At 35.6% G+C, this 7,839-nt stretch overlaps 1 long non-coding RNA gene across 3 annotated transcripts in view; it reads left to right on the forward strand.

Annotated features, from left to right (window-relative positions):
- The window catches only part of LOC138861263 (uncharacterized), an 8,381-nt gene extending 1,758 nt beyond the window's left edge, over window positions 1–6,623 (forward strand). For all 3 annotated transcript variants that reach the window (XR_011398472.1, XR_011398471.1, XR_011398470.1), the window contains exons 2-4: window positions 3,050–3,161; window positions 5,238–5,497; window positions 5,831–6,623. This is a non-coding gene — a long non-coding RNA (uncharacterized lncRNA). The remainder of the gene's footprint in view (window positions 1–3,049; window positions 3,162–5,237; window positions 5,498–5,830) is intronic.
- The last annotated feature ends 1,216 nt before the right edge of the window (window positions 6,624–7,839 follow it).

The raw sequence follows: 7,839 nt of genomic DNA on the forward strand, positions 1-7,839 counted from the left end.
TAAGGGATACTGACTATTTGGGTATCATTGGATTCTTCTCACTCTCTAGTTACCAAAGATATAAAAATTAGTGTGTGGAAACCTTCCCACTACAGACCAATAGCAGGGGAGGGTCATTTTATTGCCAAATATAATGCCCCCCCCTGGAGGCTGCTCAAAGAATCCTTCACATATTCACGGCAGGAGTGAGCATTAGACAGACTCGGCAACAGCGCTCCCGTGTGGCAGTCATAAGTTCTTTCCTGTCATGAATGCATGGATGATTCTTTGTTTTTCTGGGCAGGGGTAGGGGAGGTAGGAGTTCTCTCATGGGGGGTTGCAGGCGACACAGCCCCCTGCAACAATTAGATTAATAATTAGCATTAGACAATATAGTGTCTGATTCTGTGTATATTCATATTTTATCCCACAATTTCCATGGTACCTTTCATGCCTTCCCCTGCTATCAGGGAGAAGAATGTGAGGATTTAGTGGGTTTCTGCTTAATAATTTCTATATGTTTGGAATCTTTAGAGTGAGGGTTATCCAAGGATGCTAAAATCATGATCCAGTAGGCAGAACTATTGTGTAAAACTTTTTTTTTTTTTTTTTTTGCTTCATACAGTCTTCCAATCTTGCAATTATTATTTCTTGTTTCAGTTATTTACACTGTAGTAGCAATTAATCTTGGATCACTTTCCATCACAAATCAAAGTATTGGTTACTGTTTACCAAGTGACGGCACCCCTCCAGTCACTCTTGGGGATCTACAAACATCATCGTATTAGTTCCCAGGCCCCCACCCAATCACTGTATCTCCATATTTGGGGCACTGTGCCTGGACCCCACCTTATCACTGTGGACTTAATTTCTACGCATTATTTTTTGCAATATATTTTCTTCATTTCTGGCACTATTATATCTGGCAGCAGATTATTTCTTGTGCCATAAATTTTCCTGTGAACGTGTACCAAAATATTATTGCACACTTTTTTTATCATCCACTTGGGAAGCAAGTATCATAGGTGAAAAGTATCTTATTTTCTAGTTTACCCCTATGGTTGTGTGAAACAGACTATACCAACTGTACGTACAGACACTTTTCACAATCTGCGCAATCTGAGTCATCTCAAATTCCTGATGCCACCTATATATGCCATGACAATGGAAGCTGCTCTCTGGTCTGCATAGTATGTAACTTTGGAGTTTTGTGGCTCCAACAGAGCTAGTCCTTGAACTTCAGCCTCCAAAGTCAAACTTAGCCCTCATCTTTTGTTACTTTTATTGAAAAGGAACAAACATATTACCTTGAAACAAGTGGGAAAAACATTGTCTCCTACTTGTGAATTTTATCTTTTGCAGGCAACCCATAAGCAGTGGTTAATGCACCCTTGATTGTTTTCCAGTTCCATTGGGTTAGATATGCTTAGTGTTGGTCTTTTTTATACAGTTCGAAGTTTTAGTTAACAATATAATTACATTTAGAATTTTATTTCATAGCATATTTATATTTTGGTTTCATTCAGGGAAAAAGGAAGTGTTAACTATATTTAGTATTTTTTCTTTGACAATATTGGGGCATTTGACATTTGATTAAAATATACTTATTACATGAGATTTCATCTGTTCAGTCTTAACAAAACGACTGCATCAGCTTATCTTTTGACTAACATTTTCATCAGTTCATAGTTATGAATGACACAAAATATGTTTAGTGATTGGAAGTACAAGACCAAATTTTTAAGTGAGATTTCATCCTGTAAGAATTGCTGATTTTAAGAGAGACAAGCCAGATTTCTTGATTTTCCTGTAGTTACCCTTTCTTCTGTTCCCAGTCTGCAACCCGACATTTTCTAAACCCATTGCCACTGAGGATGATATGTATGTTAGAGATTTTATTGCTAAGATTATATTAATGACATTATAATGATTATAATGCTTATAATAACAGCATCTACATTAACCCAATGACATTGGGAGCCCCCAGTGCCATGCACTTGTCAAGCTGAGCACTTATGGAGTAGTCTGTGTGTAAACATATGTTTGAAAAAAAGAACTACAGTGGAAATTACAATATTCATGACAACAGTGGATTAATAGAGCAGTTTCCTCAATATATGTAATTATACTATATAAGGGTGTATAATATTTATTTTTTGTACACAGTTATTAAAAAGAATTTATTGAATGTAATATATGGCATCATAGAAAGGAAAATTACTGGAGACAGTCTTTACATATCATACAACATCTTGATAGTCTTCTCTCAGGGACCTTGTTTTTGTTGATAAATTCATAACAACAAGGGTTATTACCAGATGCAATGCAGCTGTCAGTCATTAGTCAAGGTATTGATGACTTCTTTTGATTAACAACAAAAAATATGCCCCAATAGGTAGCTTGTTAATTTCCTGGAAAGTGATATGTAGTCATGGATCTATGGATTTTGTCCTGTTGATTTATAGTCAAATGAAAAAGTCTTTTTGCCTCTCATGGGCCTCCATCATCTCAGAGGTTAAAGACCCCTAGACAAAGGCACAGCCACTGCTTTACTTTCAATAGGCCTTGATTCTCGGATAGGTTAGTGCACCAGACAAGGAAAATTAACTTTTGAATTTGATTTCACATAAAGTCATGATTTGAGTGTAATGATGAGAGGGACAAGTCACAGATTTCATTATCCCCCTCAACTTTTTTTGAATTCATAGGCTCTAACCAGTATCATAACAAGTTTTAAGTGGATTGAAATAGAACAATAATATTTTGAAAGTTGGAGTGCATGTATTAGTGATTAAGTTTATTGAAAAATAATTATATATTCCATAATATACTGTCAGCTGACGATCTTGATAAGGAAATGTATTCCTTATTCCTATAACTAAGGATTTACAGCAAATTCTTGTGGAATATTTGTGTGCCTTTTACAAAATTGTCATGTAGTAAGTGGATATTGGTCACACAGGAATTCCTTTCTCACTCTTTGCATAAAATTGTGTGTAGCATTTTGTTAAACTTGATTTGCGTAATAGCACATTACTATATTTATTAATTGGAACATACCCCTTGCCAGATTTTTGGATTGCAATGGGTCGTCAATCCCTTATCTCAACGCTTGTCCCTAAAGTGGCATTCTGGCCATCATCTCGATGGATAATGGCCTTACAATGAGGAATTCTCATCAGGTGAGATTTTCTTTGGTGTGTTAATTTGCTCATGTGATGATTCAAAAGTGAGAAGCATAAGACAAAGTGATAAATCTGTGTATAGTAATGTTAAACTTTCTTTCTATATATTGCAGCGTATGTATTCTGCAGGCATAAGTAACTGAGTAATTTATGTTTTTCCTCAGATATTAGGGACTGAAAAAAATCAGTACCAGTACAGCATGCTTGATATTCCCAGTACACTATAATGAGAATAAAATAAGATAAAATGCATACAGTATGCATCATACTAGCCTAGAAAGAAATAGTATTTCTTTCCTTTTTTATATAAATACTCTCCTTTTGATTCAGAATATTATTATAAATATTTTAATTAAGAGACGACTGGCTGCTGCAAACAACTCCATTCGTAAAATAAGGCATGTTATACACTGGCACATGTGTGAAGACTGTATTTTATCCATAAACTGTCTATCCTTTTGGGATACTATTTTTCATTTTTTTTTTTAATGTTTCTTTATTGGATGTGATAAATGCCCAGTGCATGCTTTGGAAGTCCATTATTATTTTGAAGAAAGTTATTTAAACTATTAGGAATTATTTGTTTTCCCATGTATATAGAATAAAATTACATAATATTTGATAAGATGAATGATTGAACAGAGAAGAAATGAATATACAAAATGTCTTTTCATATCATTATTAACTTATTACTGCCAGAAGTTATGTTCACTGTAGTTTTGTTATGGAAATTTTGTTTACTCAAAGACAGCTCAGGTGCTTAGCCACCAAGAGCCAATTAGGAGGCCTGTGTCAGGGGTGGCCAACCTTTTATGAGATATGAGCTACTTCTTCTACAGTTCCCCTGATGCGATCTAATAGCCTAAGATTCAAACATATTCCATAGATGTAACTGTAATAGTGTAACATCATTATAAATATAGATATAACTTATTCCCAGAAAAAAGAGAAATATAATAATCCAAGTATCATGAGTACTTGAATATGCTATTGCAGGTATTTGCATGACAACTTCTGAAGGACAAATTATTAACAGGTACAGTAGTGTGATCAACTTTAAACATTCTTTTGATCGACCAGTCATTCGTGATTGACTGGTTGGCTACCCCTGGCCTCTGTGATCTCCCCTGCTTTCCCCCTTTCTTGAGCGTTTAAGGAAAGTATTTTTTCTAATGCTGTTAATATTGATACTGTTATTATTGAAATGATTAATGCAATGTTACTAACAATACTCATAGCATTCGAAGATGAAAAGGGATGTTAACAAAAATCAAGAGAAAAAATATATTGGTGTATAGGTAGGATTAGTAATTGACTCCTTAATAACAGAGCACTTGTGGAGCACTCCATGCATAAACAAATAGATTAACTAAAATCACAGTATGACTTATGTGATATTGATGGTATAGATCAGAAGAGAAAAATGCCATTCATGCTTTATTAATTTTATAGGGTTCTTGGATCATATTATTTATTTTTCTAGTTTTATCATTATATTTTTTCCTTTCCATTTTTTTGAACAATCCTTTTTTGCTGTCATATGGCTGTCAATGTAGAAGTATAGGAAACTTGAGTCTGAAGTGGTTAAATCTTCGATTAGCCTGTCTCCCAGGCAATGTTAAGACAGGCAAATAATATACAGTTGCCTCAAGGCATTACAATTTTGCTTCAGGTTGGAAGTTTTCTCACAGTGTTCTTCCTTCCTAAGGTTGCTTTAGAAGTTTTTTCACAGTGAAGAAAAATGTGTGGTTCTTAAAATTACTTACGAAACCTGCTTTACATGATAACTGCAATTTACTGATTTCTGCTCTTAAAAATGTAACTGATGATAATCTCCCCTCCCATCCACTAACTTTCACTTTAAGATCAATAGGTTACATAGATCTTTCTCCTAGACAAGACGTTCATATCCTGCTCGTCATGATTTGAATGTCAGATGATAAGTTTACATAGAAGACCTTTCTCCTAGACAAAAGGCCACCCATTTCGTGCTATTCACTGATGTTCATTGTTAACATTATGGTGACACTGATGTTTCTCTTAGACATGAGCCCCTTCTCATGCCATTCACAGACAGCATGCCGTGAGGGGAGCTACAGATCACAGCCAAGCACAGACTCCAATCCAGGAGGGGACAGGGAAAACACCCAAAGGAAGGCTTGGAGAAGAGCATGGCCTCCCTCCCTGAAGAAGAAGATTAGGAGGAAAAGGCACTACAAGTCACCTTTCAAGAAGGGGAAGGAAAGAGTGAGAGAAAACCAAAGTGCATAAAAAAAGACCATTATATATGTGGTTTTCTTTGTATTTCAGTCTTCATTGGCATTTCCTGAAAGGTAATTTTTTCTTTTATGAATGTGTGTGCGGGTGCGGGTTCATGCATGCGTGCATGGGTGTTTGCATATGTCTTTGTGAACAGAAAATTCTCTTAGAAATGTAAGTATTCAATTGACACACAAAATATAGGACTCCCATTTAATCCTATGGTGATGGGGGACGGATCTATTTGTGATGTAATATTATTCAACAGTCTAGACTTCATGACTAGGCATAAGCAGGCCAACCCAACTCAAAAGTCTGTTATTTCATGACGGCTGTAGCCGTATTCATCACCGAGGAGTTGATGCATACTTGACAATCATGATAATTGTGCTCTCCATTCTCAACAGGTCAAGACTTGGGAAAAGTCAGCAAAGTGGTTCAATAATTGCAGCGCACCAACCACAGGGCCAGTCACCTGCACTTTGACCCAAAAGCAGTCAGATTGAATATTAACTTGGTGGAATTCACCAGTCTTCTAATTGAGTTTCCCAAAGCATAAAAATACTTTGCCAGAATTTTGTTTGTATGTGATTGTGTATGATAGAAAAATTAAAGTAAATCTTCCTGTGAAATTAGCTGTTACCAATTTAAGATACAGAAGCTGTAGGTGGACCTCCTGAGGATGTATGGATCTCCCAGTTAAGACTTAATAAATTCATTGAACTACAAAATGCTAAGGGATGAAGTAAGTGTTTCATATTTGAAAGTTGTATTCTGCAACAGAAAAAGGAATCAAAGAAAATCCAGATATACAAAAGCTGAGATTAGAAGGTGCATTGGTGTTGGATCTAGTCTGCTAAGTAAGGCCTGTTTTGGAATATGTTAAGTTTGCTCAAAAACACAGATGTACAAGAAACCATGATGTTACTGTAGAAGATAATGTGATTAAGTACCTCTATGAAGTTTGTGAGGCAACACTTCTTTGTTTTAATGGAATAGACTATATCATGGAAAATCAAAACAAGCAGTGGCAGCTTGTCTGAGTGGTCAATGAAATGTAAATAAGTCTGGTAGTTTAATTTACAAATAATTGCTGTATATCTGGATATGGTTGTAGACTGCTCTTATCCATAAAGGTATTAATTATTTTTTTGTAAGAGATACTAGATTAATTTCTAGAAAGAAAGTTTATATTGTTGATTTAATGTTTTTCTTTTTCCTTAAAGCTTTAATTTGTGGCAAGAATAAGACCTTTTATTCACATTTCAATTTTGCTTCCTTCTTAAATTTGTCAAGAATTTTCTCAGGTTTATTCAGTGACTGTAGTATGAGAGTCAGTGTTGTTGTTTAATTGAGCAAGGAGGAAATGTTAGAAAAAAAAACATTATACAGTTTGCATAAATTGGTTGGCCCACACAGCACAAAATGTTGAATCAGCACAATTAACTGTATGAATCCATTGATGCCATGAACTCTTTAATTTAGTGTTGATATAATTGTTATTTTGTACACATAGATGCCTCCACAAACACTTGGCCACCAAGGAATCAGTTATTACTACTACAGGCCAACCTATTTATTCCATTCATCATTTATTTTTCAAAAAGTAATTTTATTGTTTTAAACATAATTGATATTGTTACTTGTATGACTCATTTTATTACTATTAGTATTAGTATTATTATTGTTATTCTTATTCTTATTATTGATGGTGGAAATGGTGTTGGTGTTAGTGGTGGGATTCCTGATAGATATTTAAGGTCATATAGCCCTATAGGAAGGTGTAATGACAGGTGATAGTTGCTATGCGTTAACTATCTAGAGTAATGTTGAAAGGTTAAAGATGGGTAAAGGAGTTGATGAGGGCATGGGTTATGGTGGTTTAGGTAAGGGAATTAGATTAAGTGAAGGATATTTATGTGTTTAAGGAAGAGCAAGTTGCCAAGGCAGAAGCCGTGGGATTCTGTAAGGATGTCTGATATGTTGGAAGGGCAGTTAATGGACGATAGGTGGGGGAAAGCAGAGGTGTGGGCTGTAGTAAAGCGTGGACAGGACAACAGAAAGAGGGACATTACATAGGGGGCATAGGGGTGGGTTAGAGTGTGATATTAGATAGGCGTGTGTAAGGTGGGTGTGGCTGATATGTAAGTGTGCGAGGGCCGTCTTCCAGCATCTGTTCTGGTGAAATGGAGCTGACCAAGAGGAGATTGATAGTTTTACAGTATGTAATGTATTATTGTGGAGGTTTGAAAGATTGTCATCGGGTATAAAAGAAGGTTTTAAAGTGGGGGTAATAATCCGTAGCTGGAATATGTGAGAAGCGTGGTTGAGGTGATGTGGACATAGTGGCATAACGTGCAAGAGTATTTGCTTGTTCATTGCCAGGGATTACAACATGGCTGGGCACCCAGCAAAA

The sequence above is a fragment of the Penaeus vannamei genome, unplaced genomic scaffold (genome assembly GCF_042767895.1).
Source record: "Penaeus vannamei isolate JL-2024 unplaced genomic scaffold, ASM4276789v1 unanchor3691, whole genome shotgun sequence".
In the NCBI taxonomy this organism is placed as follows: domain Eukaryota; kingdom Metazoa; phylum Arthropoda; class Malacostraca; order Decapoda; family Penaeidae; genus Penaeus; species Penaeus vannamei.